This window comes from Peromyscus leucopus, chromosome 1, assembly GCF_004664715.2.
Source record: "Peromyscus leucopus breed LL Stock chromosome 1, UCI_PerLeu_2.1, whole genome shotgun sequence".
Taxonomy (NCBI): domain Eukaryota; kingdom Metazoa; phylum Chordata; class Mammalia; order Rodentia; family Cricetidae; genus Peromyscus; species Peromyscus leucopus.
The window spans coordinates 142,824,102-142,844,983 of NC_051063.1; the positions used below are offsets into that span (position 1 = coordinate 142,824,102).

At 47.1% G+C, this 20,882-nt stretch overlaps 1 long non-coding RNA gene across 1 annotated transcript; it reads left to right on the top strand.

The window, feature by feature from the left end:
* On the top strand, positions 1–18,815 carry LOC119086588. Its single transcript, XR_005089909.1, has 3 exons — positions 1–166; positions 17,638–17,742; positions 18,136–18,815. It is a non-coding gene; the product is annotated as an uncharacterized LOC119086588 (long non-coding RNA).
* Positions 18,816–20,882: the final 2,067 nt, after the last annotated feature.

Consider the following 20,882-nt stretch of genomic DNA (forward strand, 5'->3'; position numbering starts at 1 on the left):
CGCCACCCACACTCCGCTCCGCTGCCCGGCCTCCGGCGAGATCCGTGCGTCCGTCCGGGAGCCAAGGGCTCCCTGGTTCAAAGGGCCGCAGCCCAGGGGATGCCCTCCTCGTGTGTCCCGGGGTGCAGAAGCAGACTGCAGGGCGGTGGGACCAGCCTGGGCCACGGTAGGAACCTCGAAATCTCATGCACCCCTAAATAGCTGGCCCCAAGGGAGGGCATAGGGGATTTCTGAGGCCGGTGGGACATTTCGCCAAGATCTAGCGCAGGCTAAGCAGGCAACCGCTGGCTGCTGCACCTGCGGGCTGCTCCATAGCCTGGATGGGTCATCCTGGTTCCCACCACTTCATCACAACCGTTTGTCCATTTGTGTGCCCTGGTAGGGGAGCGAGCCTTGAGTTTCCTTGGCCGCCCTGCGTTGCATAGATCCCTGGGTTAACGATGACCAGGCCCCCACAGCCTTCAAAAGGCCCGAGTATTGGAGTAGCGTTGAATCTAGTATTAAGCGATTTCTAATGTTTGATCCTTCCCAAAGGATAGCTCTTCACGTAACTGTAAACATAACTGTTATTAATATGGCAAAAAAGTGGTGCTTAAAAGGATACTGTATTCTCTCTAGCTCACACGTTTAAACAGAGAGAACCTTGAAATCTGCAATACTGATGAGATTATTAGACCTGATTCGCCCCAACCCAGTTCTTTAATGAAAAATGTCCCTTTCCTGTGTAGTTCTCTCCCCCCCCCCCCCGCCCCTCACCTCCTCTCAGTCGCAGGCTCACTCTAATCCAGGAGTCATTAGCAACACCCTCTGGCTGCATGTTTTGCGTCGTTGGTGAGACATTGTGGCCTAGTTGTAACACTAACTCTTGTACCGCATCTTGCGGTAAGAAGGGTAATAGCAAGAAAATAATTTTTTCATCCTCAGGCTTTATGTGCCCCCCCCCCTCTCTCTCTCTCTCTCTGTGTGTGTGTGTGTGTGTGTGTGTGTGTGTGTGTGTGGTGTCTCAGAAAATATGAAGGGGGGATGGAAGAGAAAGAAATGGAGAGGACAGGAGAGAAAAGTGAAAGTTTCCAATTTAGAACCCCCTCCAAATTTCCAAATTGGAGGCCTGTGGCTTGAAGTGCCTTCTTCTCTGTGACTTCCTTCTGGTTGTCTTTGCTCCTCATTGTCACCCCTCAGTGGATGCTAGGGCCCTCTCTGGAATTGCCACATAGCTCCCAGAATCTGTCAGCAGCCATCTTCTCCACAAGTTAGCATTCTCCTCTCAAAGCCTGGAACTCCCAAGAACGTGGCCACCCCTCTGCAGCTGGCCCCTTGCCCTTGAGGGATGCTCCTTAAGACTTTCTAGGAATCTGAGACCCCTCTCTAGTATGGTCTCTCAGGAACCTGTTTTAACCTCTTGGAAAAGGGACAAGCCGGCCAGAAAACTAAACTGGCTATTTTCCTGGCGCAGCCCTATAATTTCTGAGCAGGAGCCCTGAGAGCCTTCTAATCTGCCATGTGGAGCAGGGAGGCAGAGCACTCCCTCACTCCATCTCCTGCCTGGCTGCCCAGGGACCACCCTACCAACTCCGGGAAGTGCAAAGTTTCATAAGAGGCTCTCTAAGTTTGATTTGCTCAGGCAGAGAAAAAAAAATACAGGGGCTTAGATGTCAGCTCCTCCTCCTTCCTCATACTCTTCCTCCACCCACTGTTCCCAGAATAGTCATTATTTTACCCATCTAATCTGTTGAACACTCTAAACACACACACACACATTCAGAGAGAGAGAGAGAGAGAGAGAGAGAGAGAGAGAGAGAGAGAGAGAGAGAAACTTAGAGAGGGGTTGAACCAATAAGTAAAAACTATGTTAGGTGGAAGTTCCATGTCCTTTTCAAAACAAATGAACCACACAGCTCTTCGCTGGGTTATAAGTAAGATGCTCCACATTCAAAACTATGTTCAAAGTGGAAAAGTACATTGTTTCTTATCACATTTGGCTCTGGGATGAAAAGAAAACGAAACAAAGACTCACCATAGCATATCAGTGAGTTGATTTTCTATAGATTTTATAGTCTAGTCCAGTGGATAGATTTAAGGGTGGATAAACACCCCAAATGACCAGTTGGTTGAAAAGGAGACAAACAGCCAGTTGCACGTTGGAAGAAAAGAATGTTGTGTGATTCATAATTTCTGGCAGTTGCTACTTCGTTGGTTGAAAGGTGGGGATGCTGAGGACTGCATTTGGTGACTTTTTTTTTTTTTTTTTTTTTTTTTTTTTTTTTTTTTGTAAGGCGGAAAATGGAGAGGAACCAGGCTCCAATGGGGCAGTCACTGGCCTGGCAAAGCCTCTCTGATACCCCACGGGTCAAAATGAATGGATTTCTGGGGAAATCATAATTGGGAGTTTATAACTTCATAGGCACCCGCTTCATGGGAGACATTTGCATTGGCCACAGCTGAACGACTCTAAACACACCGCAGCCCGAACTGGTGGCCTCCTGACAACATGTCTCATTCATTTTATCTTTTCTCTGAAAGCAGCTTTACAGCTTAGGTGACTACCCTTGTTTAGTGAAATTATGCTTCTGTGTTTTTCTTCCATTGTGCAGTTACTTTGAGCTATGTGGGTCACAGATGATTGGGGTGGGGGGCGGCAGTGGGGAAGGAGGCCTAAGCGTTGCGGCTGCTTTAGAGATGTTAATAAAGGAAAAAAAAAAGAACGGGTGAAAATCAAGTTAGGCTGCGGGAGAGTGGAAGGCTTGGCCGCGTGATTCCAGTTTCCGAAGCGAGGTGGCGCTCCAGGGCACTGCACAGCGCCCGGGTTTCCGCAGCCGAGCGTTCACTCTGGAAAGCCCGCAGTCCCGAGCGAAGTAAACGCAGAGTTCCTAAACCTTTGATGCAGAGTCCAAGGGTGCTCAGACCCTCCTAGGCCTAGTGGCCTACAAGGATAAGAGAAGACCCGAGGTCACTACTCGGGGCAAGGTGGTGGCAACAGGGTGGGTAACATAGCCAAGGCCGGGGCATGCTCTGTGTTGTCTTTCCTGGAATCTGCAAAGTTCCAACTCTTGGTGGGAGTCGGGCAGATCCGGAATGCTGCAGAGGGACCTCGGACCGACGTGCAGAGTCATCCTCCCCAATTGCTGCTGGTCGCCTAAAACTCACTCCTTTCCACCCTGCTTTAGCTACTTCTTTGGCCTCAGTCTCACACTCCCATTCCCGACCCACCATACCCCATCCATCAAAAGAAGAAGAAAGAGGAAGGTAGAGGAGGAGAGGAATATGAAGAAGAAAGGGGGCATCTGATGTACCCCATTTTGTCTCCCAAACTAGCTCGCCCCCCTCCGGTTTTCCTTTTTCTATTTATTGCCATTTTCTTCCTCTCTCTCTCTCTCTCTCTCTCTCTCTCTCTCTCTCTCTCTTTCTCTCTCGTTTTGTTTTTGTTTTTGTACATTTTCTTTCCCTCCCTTCTTTCGTTACTTTTTTTGCACCCTCATTGTTGGTGACGAGAGAGAGAGAGAGAGAGAGAGAGAGAGAGAGAGAGAGAGAGAGAGAGAGACGGAGGGTCTGAACACCAAATACATGGCAGCAAAATTGAAGAAACGATTTCGATTTATTGCATGGATTTCAATCCACGCCTTTTTGTTTCCACGTCGCTCTTGCATTTCCCGGGGCTCAGGCTCATAAGCTCCAAGTTAAAGGGAGAGGAAATGTTCCTTACTCACCTAGACCCCCTTGGAAACTATGACAGAAATAATAATGGCGGTATTCTCTTGGAGCAGCATTTCTATATTAAAGGAGTGTCACCGTGGTTTTGCTGCAGGGCTTGGAGGACCAAAACGCATGCAGAATCTGTCCTCTTGGTCTGAGGCCCTCTTTTCAGCTCTGGTTCTACTGGGCCCCCTGACTCATGAGGCACCCCTTCTTCCTTGCCCTTCCATACTGTAGGTAGCCTTCAGGGCTGCCAGGAAACTTTCTCCTTACCCGGTTGCAAGCTTCTTCTAGCCCCCATCTCACCCAATTTCCTTGAAGTTTTAAAGTAGGAATGGTGGGATTTTTAAACCGAGTTTAGAAGTCTACAGAAACTCAGAGGGTCACGTCATTAGGAATGTTAACGGACGACCAAGAATTATAAACATGATCTGAAAGTCTCTTCCAATTCATTTCTTCAAGTATTTATTTGTGCTAAGTGATGAAAGGTGACAGTTGTGAAATGGACAGCTTTTAAAAATAATGAAGTCAGATGAGCCTTTAACCTGTCGATTGCTATAAATCAACTTTGAAAAAGACAAATGGGGAATGTTATTTGGGTACCTAACCCCCAGCATTTGCTGTGCCGCAAATTGGCCTGTCAGCAACCCGGATCAGTGAGGCTTTCGTCTGGAGAATGGCAATGGAGTGTGTGTGTGTGTGTGTGTGTGTGTGTGTGTGTGTGTGTGTGTCCAAGCACCACAAAGATCCAAAGGGGGACGTGTTGGTCAGCTTGTGTCCCCACTTGTACGTGCATACCAGTGGTCTATTTGGGCTGTAATGTATCCAGGCCTGGCAGATGACAGGCCTTAGGACAGTGGGTAATTCAGAGAGGCCAACACTCAAGGGACAGAATGTCACATTATAACGGAGAACTCCCATCCAGCTCCACTGTCTGTCATGGTTTGGAAGACTGCCTTGAGAAATGGTGGTTGTGGGTTTTTGTTTGTTTTTCTTTTTATTTGTTTTTTTGTTTTGTTTTGTTTTTCTGCTCTCTCTATATCTCTTTCCTATCTATCTATCTATCTATCTATCATTTATTATCTCTATCTCTCTGTAAGTGTGTGTGTGTGTGTGTGTGTGTGTAAAACTCAATTTTTTCGACCTCAGGAGGGACATAGTGTTCTCTTTGACACTGACTGATCTTCACAAGAAAAAGGGGGCGGTAAGGGCATACAGGTAGGAGATGACAGGTGTCTGCAGGTTTGAGGGGATCGGTGAAAGTTACCGATTATGATTTCTGAAAAAGCCAAAATGATGTGGTGTTTCAACTTAAAGTTTACGTGAGCTCTTAGAGACATCAGTCCCCCACAACTTCCATATCAGCCACAGCAAGGCCTGGGGTGCTGGGTTGAGAGAGAAAGGAAAGGGACAGAGGCAGTCTTCCCGCCACGGACTTCTACCCTATCCTCTATCCGTGCTTCCCACCTGTGCTGCCCCGGTTTCTAGTTCCGCCCCGAGCCAGAGAGGCTGCCCCAGCTTCTGGCCTCAGGGTCTGCTTGTCTTTTTCCCCTCCAAACGCTTCGGGGGCACACACATTCTCTCGGTCTTGTCCCTCCGGTTCATCTTGGAGAAAGAGCAGAAGGGCTGCCTGAGTGCCAGCAACAGGTCTATGCTTACATTCCTCTCTGTCCTTCGCCATCACTTTCCTTTCTACCCTCATTACTGGGGTCCACGGAGAAGGGGGAGAACTACGTGCCCCCTTTCTCCTGGGTCGCCCGCAACATCCCTGGAAGACTGAGCTGTACCTTCGGGTAAACGTCTGCCTAAGTGGTTCTAGTAATGGCCTTTCTCTGGACACTCGCTTGGACCGAAGAGAGGATCTCATTGGAGGACGACACTTAAACAGCTAGAAAGTGGAAAGTATCACACCTTTCAGAGGATCCAGACAGACACTCGAGCTTTTGGGCACCAATATCCCTTTCCTGCCTGGAGATCTGATTTGATCTTCCTGCAAGCGACTCCGGAGCCTTCAGATCTGATGTCCCCTCACTGGGGATATCGGACGGAGGCTCAATCCAGGCTCGGAGGGCTCCGGCTCTATCTGCTTTTAGCCCACCCTTCTGGGCAGTTGGAGCTGGAACCTAGCGACCCTAACGCTTACAAGGGGCTGTTGCTGGGCCACAGTCCGCGTCTTCCTCCCAGGAGCCTAGCCATCCCTGTGCCCTAAGCTAAGGTAGCCAGTGCGAGGGGAGGATCCCGGACCAGGCAGGTAGAAGCAGCGAAACTGCAACTTCCATTTTTTTCCCCCGGCAGGGAGGAGGGAAATTCGTCGGAGGAGGTCGGTGGAGACTCCTCCTCCGCTCCGCCCGGAGGCAGCCAGAGCTCCGCTAGCGGTGCGTCTCCGCCCGCCCGAGCGTTTCCATAAATCAGGCCGCTGGCAGGCTGCTAATTAGCTCCGGCCGAAAAGAATGAGAGTTCTGTAGCACACGGTGGGTTGGGAGTGGGGGCTCAGTAGGTGGGAGATCAGAATTCCCCAGGATTAACCGGGAGACTCCTTGGGGGCATCTCAGCGTCCTCTGCCCGAGCCATCTCCGATCACCTCCTGCTAGCAAAGGCCTGCTAGCCCGGGCCTCCAGATCCCGCGCCTCCCGCGCGGCGCGCACCTCTGGGTTCGACCTGGCCCGCCCACCCACGCCGAGGCCCCCTCTCCCACTCGCTGAGCAAGCCTGGCGTTAATTAACTCCCCCTTCACCCTGTGCAGTATCGGAAGACTTTCAAAACTCATCCCCAAGTGTTTCCTTCTCAAGCCTGAAGGCTGCGTTTGGAACAACCGGCAGAAAAAGAGGGGGGCTGGATCTGGGGGAAGGGTCGTTTACGTCGGGATTCCAGATAACAAGACTTCCCCAGCGACTGTGTGGGTTGAAGGATGGGCTGCTGTAACCCTATCCCTCCTCCCCCAGTGAAAAGGCGAGACGGTCAGGCAAGATTAAAAATAACATTAAAGTTGGATTATTGATTTCCATGTAAATTGCCAGCCGCGAGAGCTACTTCTGTTTATTTTCTCTTTTCCTCCCCTGCGCTTCGCTCAGACCTCTGGGCTCTGCGCCCCTCGGAGCCATTCCCACCCTCCTCGGGGAAGAGACTCCGAGATGACATCACCAGGGAGAAAGGCAGCCTCCCCGCCCCCGGCCCCAGGACCCCTGAGCGGAGATTGACAGGTGTCTCTGGCAAGGACAATGCCTTCCAGGTGTCAAACGTCCCAGTCCCACCCCTCCCAACCCGCCCTCTTTGCTACCCATCCTAACAGCTCCGCTACCCATCCACTCTTCTTTCCAGGAGGCTCGTTCATACCCCACCCCCTAATGCGTTGCTCTTTGCATCTGGGCACTGGGCTTCAGGTCCCGAGACTCGCGCAGGGAGTCCGAGGGATCCGGGTGGCGTTGGTGGTGTTTGTGCCTGAGGCGAGGCCGAGGCCGCTCGGAGCTGCCAAAGGCTTGGTTGAGGGTCCAGCCAGTGTCAGGGCCCAGAGCCGGTTAAGTGAGAACAAGCGAGCATTTTAAAGGAGCCAGAGCAGTCTCTGGACTTCACTGTCTTCACTCTCTAGTCTCTACCCCGCACCCGTGTACGTACACGTACACACACACACACACACACACACACACACACACACACACACACACTATAACAGACGCGAAGATAATCCCGCCATCTGGCAAATCTCAAATTTGGCGACCAAGCTAGGAAAGCAACAACGACATTTCATCACGAGACTGGGTGCCTGGTCCTGCCCCACTCCCCAGAGCTGGGGCAAGGGCTCTGGGCTCTGCCCCCGCTAGCTTAGATCCCAGCCGCTTCTCTACTCTGACTCGGTGAATCTTGGGAGCTTTCTCCTGCTCTGAGCAACTACTTAGGGATTCAGATGAGGGGAGATGTAGTTAGGAGTCTTCCACCCCAGTACCCCATAAATGAACTAAAACCCAAATTCAGCTTTATTATATATAACCGAATGTAATTCATAGCTGGGCGGCCTGTCGGTGGCGATTTAAATAATTTGGTGATAAGGATCACACTTATTAGATTTCTTCAAAGAGGTGGGGGTTTCTATCTTTTTCTTTTCTTTTCTTTCTTTTTTTAAGGAGGGCATTTGTGCTAAATTGCCCAGTGCTGGTGTGATAACTGTCAAAAGTTTGACATCAAAGGGGCTAATATTATTCAGTTACCAGAGAAGCCGTCTGTCTAAATAAGAATATCTTAATTACAGCATCACAAAGGTAGAAAAAGGGTCGAAGCTGAAAGGGAAGAGGTAGTCAGCCTCTTCTTGGGATGCACTATCTATATTAGACGGATGCACGTACTCAATCAGGCCTAGTTTGATTTCCTTTCCTCCCCCATCACTTCTCTGAACTTTATAACTATATGTAAACACGGCGTCACTGAGGACACAATCTTCTTGGGTTCTTATTAGAAGAAATCCCCATCCTCTCCCGTTCTAGATTAGGCAGTGGCGTCCGCTCCATCAATGAAGGGACTAAGGTTTCGTGGACAATAATGTGGCAATTGTTGATGGTTTGTGACCCATAAAATGTGGAGGTGACTGTTCTGGCTTTGGTATGTAATTATGCAAAACACTTTCCATAAAGACTTGCCATTCGATCTAATGGCAGTTCCTCTGGTCTATTTCAAAAAGGGAGGGCCTATGTACAGAGAGAGGAAAGTAACATTTGTTTTAACACAGGTTTTATGGGTGTGTGTGGTGTGGGGGGAGATAAATACAAACACGTCCTGTCTCTGCCCAAAGTATTTTTTTCCAGTCAAATTAAAATAATTACGAGGGGGTTTAATAAGTTAATCATAGCAACACAGCATCCAAACACGTAGAAGGGGTGTGAGCCCACCTTCTCTGGACCTGGGGCAGCTTCACATTGGCGATTCATCCCTAGCATCTGTACCAGTGCGGTTTCACCTCCATCACCGCCTCTCCACTCATTCACCACGGTGACCTGTTGGTCTCTAAAACTCCTGTCAGAGGCTGAGACTAGGACAAAGGTGGCCAGTGTCTCTACCTCAATGCCTTGTGGGTGGAATATTTATTTGACAGAGGGCATTTAAATACAGCCGTTCTATCTCAGGAAATATGCCCATCTTCTTTCTCCTCCAGTGCCCTCTAGCCCCAAAGAATAGCAGGGCAGGAATGAATGCCCAGGGCAGGAGTCACGGATTTGGACAGAAATTTTAAACTCAACACACTCAGGGAGGCATTGGCACCAAGCTGGGCATGCTTGGAACGAGGAAGATTTTTCCCAGCACTTCTCAAGCCACCTGAGGTTTTATTTTAAATAATAATAAAAGGAATCTAAAAAGGCCACGAAGAAAATAAAGTGGAATGAAATGGAGGTCCACAGCCAGCACTGACTGTTGGTTAAAAAACAAGCTTGCTTTTTTTTTTTTTTTTCCTGATGTGGAGGTGGCCCCCACCGTGTTTGGAGATGTAGCTCCCTTCCCAGGGCTAGAAGTCAGGCTGTGTGTCCTGGCTGACCGCAGCACTATGATGTGGTATGAGTAAGGCAGGCACTGGAGACAGAAGAATTTTTTTTTTAAGGGGAAAATGATGATTAAAAAAAGAGAATCATCTAAATATCAAAGTGACACATGGGGAGACCTGGAAAAATATTTAAGCTAATGAAAAGCAAATAAAGAGGCTGGCACTTAGGCTGAGAAATTAAATATTATGTTTAAGATGGTGCTTTTGTGCGGGCTTGGAGATTTCCGATTCATGTTCACATAATAAACACTCAGGTTTGTCATCTGGAGGTGCAAATCTGAAAGATATTCCAACAAATGAAGTGCTGGCAGCCGGAGGAATAAAGAGATCCGTGCCTGTCAGGGGTCAGGCAGCCTGAGATTGCTTCTAGAGATCTTTTGAAAATTTCACAGGATTGGAGGCTTAGGGGCTTCGCTGCGCTCGCATTTCAAACTCAGATCAGTGGGATCACAATCAAAAATAGAGGTCTGGAAAATTTTGATGCAAAGATGGCCATGGCTGTAGGGTTTCTCTCACTAGAGTTCTCCCCCTCCCTTCCCCCCTCTCCCCCACTCTCTCTCTCTCTCTCTCTTTTTTTTTTTTCTAGACAGATAGATATCCTGACATGACTGTGATCCTGTGGATGACAGAGTTGTCAGAAAAGAAAGACAAAACTGCATCCTGGTCTCAGAACTTCCTTTTAGTAAAAAGAATTTAGGTTCTTATTTCCAACGAGAGAGAGAGAGAGAGAGAGAGAGAGAGAGAGAGAGAGAGAGAGAGAGAGAGAGAGAGAACTGATGGTTCATTTCTAGCAAGCAAAGGAAGCTCACAGGAACTTTGGTTTTCATAATTAATGACTAGCTCCTAAATGCTCAGGCATGCTTCTCCTTTCCCCATACTGGGATGATTTCTCCACTTAAACACAGGTACACACACACACACACACACACACACACACACACACACACACACACACACCTTCAATCCCTAAAAGATGGGTCTGGCTGTCTCATTTTTTTTTTTTTTTCTTCAGGGAGTAAATGCTCACTTGAATTTTACCACCTCTCCCCAAGCTATCAGCTCTTCCTGGTTCAGATAAATCAATTGTCCCTGTGATTGGTCCACCAGAGGGAAAACTATAAAAGAATCTGATGAGATGACTTATGTGAAAACAGAATAATGTAAGAAACTCTGAAACTTAGACAGTCTAGGGAGCAGAGAGACATTGCCTTGGGAACCAAAACAAAAGCAAAGAAGCAAAAAATGAGAACCAGAGGGAAAAAAGAATCATATATGATTGGACAAACTTTAGGGGCAGAAAAAGGAACTGATTCAACATTGCTTTGACTGTTTGAACTTTGTCTGGCTCTCTGGGGGGCGGGGGGAACAACCGGGTATTTTTTGGAAATGGTTTGAATTAGAATTATCTTCTCAACCTTCAAATCAAGACTATAAGAAGTGAGATTTCTGAGTTTGCCCCTACAGTGCATATATTAATTCTTGAGAAGTATGTAAGGGAATACCCGGATAATAAAGGTCTCTTGCTTTTTAAACTACAGACTCAAGCCATTAATAATGTAAATGTTTCATAGGTGGGCAAAAAAGGAAAAGTGGAGGATTGCTCGATCGATCGGGTTCCTAGATTCACTTTTAAGATTTGAATCTTGTCCGGGCCAAGGCAGACACTCTAGGGTTGGGGTACAGAGGCTAAACTATTCCGGGTAACTGACAAGCTGATCAGGCCGTGTGTGCTAAGCAGAAGGGAACTCGGTTCCTAGCCCGCAGTCCACATCCAGTGCCCACCAAGGGCACTCAAGTTGCCCATTAGAGCCACGGAACTTCCTGTTCTGCAAAATTTGAAGGTAGAGGTCGGATATCTGTGGGAGTTACTGCTACCGGTACTCAGGTCATCAAATCCTCAGGAGAGGGATTGAGAGAGGCTCGCGAACTTCAGTAAAACACTTCAACAGAGACGCTAAGAAATCGGGGAGGTGTGTAGTGCTGAGGAGGGCCACCTATGAGGCTACTAGCCCCCTTCGCCCCCCGCTGGGAAGGATGGAGGCATCCAACTAGGCTTTGAAAAAAAGATTTTGCGCCCTGAATTTGAAGGGACTTTCTGGAGTCCCGAGTGAGTGCTTGAGAGAGAAAATGAGCAAGCAGAATGAAGAAATGCGGAGAGCAGAAAAGGGAGCTTTCTGACCGCTCCTGGACTGTGTCACCTCCTAGCTAGGAAGACACCGAGTTCCAGAGGAAATTTGCATAGGGTTCTGCAGCCGCAAGCCGGCTCAGCGCTCTTCTGAAACAGGCAGGAGAGATTCTATGAGGAATGAGGAGGTATCGGAGGCAACTTCTGCAGTGTTTAGAGCTGGCCTGACTCTCCTTAAAAACCAAAACTCTGCTTAATAACAACAAAATATCTTAACGCAGAGATCTGGTAGGCTTCCCACTTTGTTCACGAAACAGGACTGCTCTCACCACGGCTAGGAATGAGACCCATGCAACTTGGATCTTGTCAAGGACTGGCGCAGGATGTCCCTTCGGCAACTTCATAACCAAGCTCTCCCGGGGCAAAGACCCTCGAAGGCAGCAACCCTGGATCACAGGCAGCCAGTGACCTCTCATGATGGTTAACAAACCTTTTTTTTTTTTTTTTTTTTTTTTTTTTTTTTTTAAACCACCACCAGCTCAGGGTAACCCTGTCCCCACGGTTTCAGTCTCTCTTTTAAAAAATATTGAATAGACAAACAACAAACAGGAACTTAGAGAAGGATCGTACACAGTGTAGGTCAGAGGCTTCTCTGAGCTTAGGATGAAACAAAACTGTAGCTAGATTTTAAAGCAAACAAAGCCGAAAGTAACCCAAGCGCCTCTCCTGGTGCGCAGACCTGGGCTCCCTGGTTGCCTTGTGGGTAGAACGAAGGCGGAGCAAAGCTCCGCACTTCAAGACCATCGGGGACTCAAACTCTCAGGCTTGGCCTTGGCGTTGCTCTGGCCTGTGGTTCCGAATCATGAGACCCTAAGCACGCCCTGCTCACCCTCTCCGGAAGCTGGCTGCCAGAGAAAGGCACAGCCCACAGCAGGACGCGAGACTGCTCGAGTGGAGAACTAAGTGAAGGGCGCCGAGGCTGAGGCTCGCCAGACAGCCTCGGCCTGGCCTCACCCAAACCCGTGCCCTCCCAAAAGGCAAACACTGAAATCCTTGGCGGGCTGTTGGTTGAAAAGAGAGTATCTCCAAACCACTTGAAGCTCCATCACGCCTCGCTCAGGAAAGCTTCTGCCACCGCAGGCAGTGGATTGTCCCGCTGAATGGGGGACAACATGCTAGGACCCCCCCCCCCCCGAGTGATCATCGTGGCATTCCTAAAATGTTGTTTTAAAACAAAAAAAGTATAAAGATAAGCCAAAAACTCCAGGCAACGCCTTTCTTCTTGTTCATTATTTATTTATTTATTTATTTATTCACTCATTTACTATTTTTTTTGGTGGGTGGGTATGGCGCCTACTAAAGAAAATCTTCTTCCAAGCTATCTTCATTTCAACTTCAAAGGAAACAATGCTGATTTTACCTTTTATTCAAAAGCTTACTGTGCCTGACAGGAGCGGGTCTCTTCCTCCTCCTGCCCTCCCCCCTCCTCAGTAGCCTCCCCCCATCCTGCTTCGTTTTTTTTGTTGATACTCGGTTCATGGAAATTGCTTAAAATTTAGCACCAGAGAGCCTTGACTCTTGCAGGTGTCCAGGGTGTCTGTGATCCGCAGTGAATCTAGATTTGGAAACACAGCAGGAGCCAACTGGGCCCTTCCTTAGCCGCCTGCAGACCATGCTGGTTGGGTCGAGGACAACATTTCCTTTAAGTTCACACAAATCATCAGGTGAGTGGGTTCAGAGTAGCTTTGCCCAGGGCACCTTTGCCACAGAGGAGACTAAATGTTCTTTTGCCCCTCGTAGGCAAGGAAGAAAACGGGGGGAAACTTTTGGAGATCCTTCTGATTCCACATCCAGTTTTGAGGACTTCGTGCTAATTTCTCAGCGCACTTTTGTTCAGATAGACTAAGCGCTTTGGGGTTAGTTAAACTATGGCCTAGCTGCGTTTGCAATCGAGTGGGAAAAAAAGGACAGAACCGGGGGAATCAGGAGAAGGGTTTGGGGGTGGGTGGGTGGCTGTCTAGCTGGATTCAGTCGCAGTTAGTTACCGACTTCCCAGCTGTGCGGACGATGCGCGCCATTTACTGTAATTGAATTGCTGTTATAACACCTTTCAGGGGACAGCAATGCCTTTCAAAAAAAAAAAAAAAAGTTGTGTTTGAGGCCTGAGGCTGCCTGTGCACCTGCCTGAGTCGCAGGCCACACTCCAGGAGAGCTGCCCCACAGGGCTGGGGCACCTCTCGGCAGACCCAGTATGGAAAACCCAGAAGCTGGTCCCAAGAGAAATCATGCTGAGCAAAGAGTATCCCTGCTCTTGCTGATACACCAGGAACTCTCAGGAGGGTGGCAGTTCCTCTTGAACTAGGGTCCAAAGCAGAACTACAGAAGTGGCAGACGCGAGATGTGGAACGACAGACAGAGAGATAAATTATTATTTTGGCAGGAGTTCCACATCGCCTAGGCTTTTGCCTTCACTTCTCCGTTTAATTTGAACTCCGTAGCTATCTGCTTCAGAGCGCCACACTGTCCTGCCCTTTCTGTCGTCTGGTGGCCCCAAGAAATAATGTTGGCTGCCACATGGTTAGGGGCCAGAGACACCCCTCTTCACCACCCCTGAGAGTTGAATTATTTGCTTCATTCAGTGCCCTCCACTGTTTCCCCTTCTGGATCCATCTCCCAGACTCCACTTGCCAGTGACTGACCGACCACCTTGATTCTCAACCTCAGCGTGCCCCTCCTCCCGCCCCCCTCCCCCGGTCCTTTCTTGCTGCCTTTCACACTCTTCCTCACACTTGTCTTCTCTGATGGGAAGGACCAATCCTTTTCTGGGTCACCCCTCACTCTTCATGACTCCCCCACCCTCTGCATTGTAGAGTTTTCTGGGTACAAAACACATCTTAAATCCCCCCTCCCCACCCCCCCACTCCCCGCGCGCTCTTGGCCTACAATCAGAGTCCTCCTCCAGCCTTGGGGTAGCCTTTGGTTCACTGGCCTCAGAGCTGAAGGTACATCTGTCCACCTTATTGCCTCAGCAGGGTTCTCGGGGCCAATTTTAGTAGGCTCCAAGGAAAAGGAAACAAGTGGGCCCTGGAAACACTTCCTGGGAGAGTGTTCACGGTGCGATTGGGCCAATCTAAGGAGCTGGTAGGGTGCAAAGCAGCTTAATCATCTCCATTCTTACCCCTACACAAACTTTCCAGCCCAGGTGCTGGACTTCAAGCACCTGATTAGGTGTGGGGGAAGGGCCTCTGCCTCAGAAGTATTCAGGGGGCAAGATTGGAACTGCTACAGGGGAGAAGTATGAGAGCCATGGCAGATTGGGGCCCCCTTCCACAGGCCAGTGTGTGGATCTCCATTCGACCTCTCTTTGCTGGGAGCCCTTCAGTTGTTTTCTCCAGAAACTGCAGGCCCATTGCTCTTGAAGGCATCCCACAGAGTGAGAGTGTACCTCTTAGAGAGCATCATGTGCTGTGCAAACCCCCCACCCCCATGTCTCCTCCTGCCCACGCAGGGGGGCAAGCTTTCTTTGTATCTACCTTTGTATCTTCCTGTGTGTTCTGGAGGTGGAGTGAGCTGGTTGTCACCACCACTCCAGACTCCAGAGGAGAAGAACTGGGTAAGATGGTGTTGAAAATGTCTGGAAGGCCTGCAAGACTGGGCTGCTGGGGGCTCTGGTGTTGAGCTCACCTGGGAGGAGCTGTGGTTAAGGGTGAATTTCTCAACCACGGGGAAACAACACAGGTCCTCCCTTCTGCAGGGAGGCCAAGAATGTTTGATTTGCACTCCCTCAGCATCCTCAAGACCCAGCAGGTCTGCAAATGCCCGTTCTGGGTTTCCTTGCAAGGGTAGGGAGGCACTCAAGGGAGAACAGGCTCCAGAGCACCTCAAGGACCCAGGCAAAACACTCTGGGCAGGGCTAAATAAGTCAGGCAGCTCCAAGAAACCCGCTGAAGGAACAGCAGCCAAGCTAGGGAGGTTTTGCCCCTGCTGTGGTTTCACTGCACTGGTCTGTGTCTGCCCCTGCCACCCATCCTGATAGAACCCACATCCTTGCAATTTTGACATTCACGTCTCCAGACTTGGCTGCAGGAGCTTTCACAGCATTATTCACAGTGCAACCTTCATGATAAAAGCCATTGCCCCAAACTGCAAAGAGTCCATTGGGAAGGCATACAAGAAAACAGAAAGGAGGAGATCTGCACAGAGTTCTGAGTCCTGTGCCACTAAGCACCTTCCCTCTGTCTGCTCCTTCCTCTTCTCCTTGTCCTGCCTTCTTTTTCTCTCCCCTTGCCCCTTTTCGTTTTGTGTGAAATAGGGTCGAAAGTAGCCCAGGCCGACTTCAAACTCACTAGGTAACTGATAATAACCTTGAATTTCTGACCTCCTTTGCCTCTACCTCGTGAGGCCTGGGATAACATGCATGCACCACTAAGCCTGATTCTACATGGTGCGCTGGCTTAGAGGGGACTCAAACCCAAGACTTTGCAATTGCTAGGCAAGCACTCTGTCACCTGAGCTGTCACCACAACCCCAAATGATTTTTCTCCAACCCTCAGTACTAGGAATTGAACTCACGTCTTCACGCATGCAAGTCAAGCACTCTACCATTAAGTTGCATCTCCAGCCCAAATGCATCAAAGCCCCACAACAACCACAAGTCCTAAGTTGCCTCTCTCTCTTCTTTCTCTTTCTCCCTATCTCTATTATCATTTTTGTTAGGAAAACGACCACAGGAAGGTAAGCAATCCTTTATCAAGCTAAACCAGCTAGGATGAAGCTTATCCCAGGTACAGCCATGTTGGCCCTGCCAGCAGTCAACTTTAGTCTCAGGCTGGTTCAAGAGAGAATTTGGTTCTCTTAGATGCTGTGGGATGTGTCTCTCTGGGGACAGAGTCGTACCCATATCTAGAGATATATGCTGTGCTGCAGGGAGCCTAGCAAGGTCTTTGGTATCTTGACTGCTCAACTGTAAAGTAGTAGACAGATGGGCAAGGGAGACCCTTCTGTGGCACAGCCTATTGTTCCCAGGGCTGGACCACTATGACCCCATTCTTTTTCATATTTTAGAGATGAACTAGGGGTTGTAATGTTTTGCAAGAAGTCTAGGATAACAGTTCCTTTGTGAAAGCACATTAGATGAACTTTAACATTTATAAGAGAGTGGGGGAAGAAAAGAGAACAACTGTGATATGGGCAACTATGCAGTGCATTACTCATGGCCAATTAATACAGACTGGAAGACAGGAAAGCAATGTGATCCACAACACCAGAACATGTGGTATATCATACCCTGTGCCCAGTGATGATGGACATGATGCTGTAGGAAATACGAAGAGAATAATAATTGTCCTAACTGTCATATCCTGCATGGGACCACATGTGTGCTCTTAGAGTGGGCCACGGAACCGTCCATTTATGTTACCAGTTCCTGTCTGCTGATGGAGGAACAAGTAGTAGAGTGCTTCTTCCCACATCTTGCTCTTAATCTACCTCTATTATCTGCCCATAGTAGTTTTAGGAGGACCAAAATTGCAAGCAAGTAGACAGTCTGAGGTTGATTTTAGCTATCTCTCATAGTCTTTATGATCAAAGCCATGAGCATCATTTGTTGGCTTTTCTCTGAAGAACCTTTTGGCTGTATGAGGAAAAAAATATGTTGTAATTTCATTCAGTGCTCTTTTTAATTTATCTTTTTCAGAAGCATGTTACACAATGAATTACGATATTTCCATATAGTATATATAGAAAGAGACGTTCCAAAGGGTAAAGTGACATTCTCAAAGTCAATGGGAGAGGCAAGGGTTATACCAAAGTCATGTGACTATGAAGTTTCTGTTGGTAAAATAAGTACTACAAAAATTTGCCATTTTTATTAAGTCTAGTGAATGTCTACTTGCAACATTTTTTTTGTTTTCATTTTTGTTCTATAATTCCATCTTCATAGTTTCTTGACGTTTTTAAGAAATGAAAATATCTTTTTCACCTTAGGTATAATCCCACTTGCACAGGTCTTCATAAACATTTAGGAGGTTTTGGGTTTTATTTCTTTTTATATTATGATCTAATTGGGATCATTTTTTCCCTCTGCAATAAGAATCTTTGCTTGTTCTTCATGGGTAGGATGCTATTGCAGAGATAGTCTTTGCATGAGAAAGGATTCTTGGGGAACAGGATGTACATGGATGCAAAAAAAAATGCTAGGCAGTCAATACCTTGTCCACTGGAGAGTCATCCCCGAGCTGGTTCTACATTCTGAGGTACCAACCAAAATTTTAAACCTTGGTTCACCAATTTGGAACAGCTCCAGCCTCCTCTAATTGACCTGCTTGGCTGATCAATGACGGCACTGGAAGCAAACTGAACGGACATGTTCAACCATACATGAGGGATAACCTAGACAAAGAAGGTGAGTGATTCAGAATCAAATTTGGTTCCTGAACAATACCAGTATACCATCCATCTTAAGATTCTGTTTATAAAGCTATTGTGAAAGAAAACTCAGTGTATCTAGTTATTATACAAAACAAGATAACATTCAAAGCTTCAAGTTGTAGGAAAGAGCCATCCCTGTATGTATTACTCATTCACTGAACAGTGAGTCAAAGTCAGGATATCTCAGGAAAATATTAAAGCCAAGTCTACTAGTACTTCAAGTCTACCCTGAATTTGGACACTGGGAAGGGATGCAAAATGTGACTGAGGTTGAGAGGATGAGAGTCTAGTAGCAGAGAAAGAGTGGTTATCTTACTGCTTTTCACGAGAACACGCTCACTTATACATTCATGTATTTATTGAATAGGTAAGAGATGTCCATCGTGACGCAAGAAAGAGAGGCAAGAAAGCATGCACTCTGATAACAAATGTCAAGAACTTCAGAAACTTGGAAGAGAAGTTCCTTTTGCCAGGGACAACTGTCTGTAGGAAGAAAGCTACATGGTAGAGGTGGTTTTGAGTCGAGACTCAGAAGTTGTGAGCGGAAGGGACAGACCAAAGACAAGGATGCCAGAGAGAGTCCCGCTGCTGGGAGGCACAGAGCAAAGGCAGGAGCCAGCCATCTTCTGTTTCCTCTGGGGGATGGTCAAAATCATTGTTCCTTAGATCCCTGGAATGTGTGTAAAGAAACGACAACTTCCCACCCAGTTCTAAATCACGGTGTGTCTTCTCTTCTCTCTGTCATTTACGTGCAGGGGGTGGGGGGGAGAGAATTAACATGGTAGCCTAGAAGCTGAAGTTTCTAGTTGAGTCAAATTTAGGCAGGATCAGTTCAACTCTTTGTGTCCTGGACGTCGATAGGCGGGATTAAGGCAGGGAGAAGAACACACCAAACTAGATGCAGTTGGAGAAGCAGCTGAGGAGGTTAGCACAGGAGGAGCAGTATCCAAAAACAACATTGCCAGAACGTACTGCAAACCGTACAGGTGCCAACTGTGTTGGTACCTTTGGCTTCCTCTTCAGAGCCTGGGCCTCCACCAGAACAGAAAAAAAAAAAAAAAAAAAAAAAAAAAAAAAAAAAAAAAAAAAAAAAAAAAAAAAAAAAAACCACACTGTTTTGGTTAGTTCTCAATGAGTCTCTCCCTTGGGGCTGGAAGCTCCTTGGAGGCTGGGAGTCTGGCTGATTTCACTTATGTTCCCAGCTCCTTGGCACTGGGCCAGGCTCATAATTAAAGCTCAGTATATTCTGAATGAATGAATGATGCATGTTGAAGAAGATAGATTTTTAATTTACGTAAATGATGGTGGGAGCATCTGAATATCTTTTTATGCTTGTCATTTGGGATGTCTAATTAGGATTGCCTAAAACAGTCATTGTCAAATGGTTTATTATTTATGGTAGGGCCAGCATGGTGGAATGGAAGAGTATGGGTGTAGATCTTGAACTGTGCACTCAACCTTGACCTTAGATACTCACTTTCAAGAAACTCAAGTGTAAAAAACACTGTTCAAGAGGCTTCCAATCAATGCTTTCTTATTTGTTGTTTGATGTTAGTGCCCAGCCATGTTCCTCACACTGGTCTTTCTATAACTCCGGAGCCATCGTAAACATCTCACAGAACTAAAACCTGACCTTTGCGTGCATATCTATCACTTCATGTATAGTACTGGCAACTCTGAAGGTACTTTCTTAATTGATCTAAAGAGTGAGTGAAGATGACATCTTTTTTCTTTTTGCCAGATAGCTTCCATATAACTTTGAATGACCTAGAAAATGGCAGTAACCTGGACTCTTAAGAGCTAATATCTTAACGGCCAGTATCTTGGGCAGAGGGCAAGATCCATACAGGAGAAGATTCATGCACCTAGGAGGCTTTAATGCCTTTCTTTTATAACAGTGTACTGTGTTAACATTTTTCCAACATAGGCATCAATTAGAGCTCAGAAACAAGCATGGAGAAAAGCATTCAATTAAAGCAAAACATGATCAGCTCCCTCTGAATTCTACCTTATGTTTTAGCTCCTCTACTGGCTGGCTGGCTTGGAGTAATTTCAAATTCCCACTGGCTTAGTGGCAAGTCATCTTTTTATTCTTCTCTAGACACATTCCTCCTTTAAAAATTCCTTACACCACCCCGTATCTCATATGCATTATCTTTTCAGAATTAAAATCGCAAAGAGCTTCGTGAGTGAAGAACACATTTTTGGATAGTATGCCTTCTGGTGTTCACAGCTCTAGGGAACAGTTGAAATTTTTAATAAAGAAGTTTCTGGCTTTTGTTTGCTTTGAGTCGAAAAGGCTGTGTTAGCCCTAATAATCATCTCTCTTGCCTGTATCTGGGTATTTGGACAATTGAGAAAATATACAAATACCTAGCCACTATCACATGACTCAACAGGCAAAAGTGTGAGACTTACAAGCTCTCCTACAACAGAATCAAACTTTGGCTGTCAACATTACACTCTGGGTCTACACAGCCTGTCCCAAGAGATTCAGGTGGAAGTAGATGACACAGATACCCACTCAGCAAATCATGTTTCAACTCTCTTGTTTTCTGGCTGCTCTGCCCAGGCTATACAACAGAAGCTGGCTTTACTTTTATGATTCTGATATGAACTTCCTGTTGTTGTATCTTAACTGTCCCCCAAAGTCCCTCAATATGATGCATCCTGTTGCAATAGCAGAACCTTTAAGAGATGAGATTTAGCAGACTGCTCCCAAGGGGAATGCTGGCCTAAATCCTTCTCCCAGGTATCTTCCTTCCCAGTCTTGGGATATGTTCTGCCAATACGCTTCCACTCTGGTGTACTGCCTTCCACTGATAGACCAGAACCTTCAAAATTGTGAACCCAATTAGCCTTTTCTGTTTATAAGTTGATTATCTCAGGTATTTTTTTTTATAGTCACACAAAGCTGGTAAGCACAGTAGCTGGTACAATTTTTTTCCTACCAGCTTGGAGAAATCTGCTCTCACACAAATGCCTACTACTAGGAATCCAAATAATTTTTTCCCCATAAATTTGTCTGTTTGGTATTCTCAATGCAAGGAGCCCTCATAAACATCAGGGAAGGAAGACCTGTAACTTGGTTACTGAATAATTACAAATATTATT